The following is a 1,469-nucleotide window of genomic DNA, read 5'->3' as shown; positions in this document are numbered from 1 at the left end:
TTTGCAGTGTATCTCTTTGTTTTTCGTAAAGGTTTCTTAATGCTATAATTTGCATCAAAACTCATAAGGCGTTTACAGCATAAAAGCACTAGAGGGCGCTATCAGTTTGACTAATTTTACACGAGCCTGCTCAGACGTAGGGTTCAAGATTCATTTTCTCATGCCATTTCTAGGTTACTGAAATTATTTTACAAGTTAGTGTATCATAATAAATTTTTATATACTTTCTTCCAAACTCGTATGTGATAACTCATGATAACCCAGATATTAGTCATTAACCCTTTAACTGCATGCTCAACCAAATGGCTGATTTGTCACTTTATGGTAAACGTAGAAAAGCTAAGCTAATGTTTTCAGATAATCCTTTCTGCTGTCAGAATGTACTATTTGCTGAGAAATATAACTTTCTGATCATTCATTATAGTTCATATTTTCTGATTTCCATAGTATGTGTATGAATTCCGGTACTTTTGCCATAAAGTGACATATCAACCATTTGGTAGAGGCCGATATTTTAAAAATTATGGGACGTGTTGAAAAAAAAATACATTGAGTGTGGTAACTAATGACATAAGGAGATAAGAAATGCAAACAAAAAAATTTTCAAATGCTTTTTTCTTGGTGGGGCAGTTAAAGGGTTAATAATACATATCAATATTAAACTTAGCTCAATTGTTTTACATAAAATGTTGCAACAGTTGCATCAGCATATGAGAATAGTGGTCTAATTCTTTATTATGTCTGATTTAATCTCAAGATTCGGTATACTTTCACCATGACATGCGCTAACGTTGTCAGATTCTGAATCGTTGATGAATTGTTCTTTAGAATCTTTTTAAAGAGTCGGTTCACAAAACGACAACATGTTGATTCATTGAGTCAGCGAACCGCTAAATGGTTTGACAATATATCCAAACACTAGAAATATAGCGAATGTACCTGAAATATGTTTATTCAGGTTTTATCAGCTCACATACAAAACCTATAAGTTGGCATTTTATTTAATGTTCAACAATCCACAATATAGAAACTAAATAAAGTTCAGGATTTACTATTATTAGTGGCAATTAAAATTAGCTCAAATACTAATACTAACAACAACAACAATAATAATAATAATAAATGTTTAAAAGTCATACATCGTATGGTTAATAATTTATTTTCGAAGCCGTTGTTGTTTTGAAGAACCGATTCGCCGAAATGAGTCAATCTTACCCTCACTGGTACAAACTTTGTTGACCATGGCAGTCGAACACATACAACTATAGGCTTAGCGCTTTTGTATTTAAACCCTGATAATACTTCTAAATAATGCTACGTATGATCGTAAAAAAGTATATTTATAACTGCAAAACAGTTTCAGTTGTCTTCAACGTTGGTTCCTGCCAAAACATCGCTTCTGTGCATGACGACCAATCGCATAGCGCCAATTGTGTGGCCCCGCCCTCTTTTAAAGTATTTCCTTCACA

Source organism: Carassius gibelio, chromosome B23 (assembly GCF_023724105.1).
Source record: "Carassius gibelio isolate Cgi1373 ecotype wild population from Czech Republic chromosome B23, carGib1.2-hapl.c, whole genome shotgun sequence".
Classification (NCBI taxonomy): domain Eukaryota; kingdom Metazoa; phylum Chordata; class Actinopteri; order Cypriniformes; family Cyprinidae; genus Carassius; species Carassius gibelio.
Note: the sequence above shows the minus strand (reverse complement) of the source record.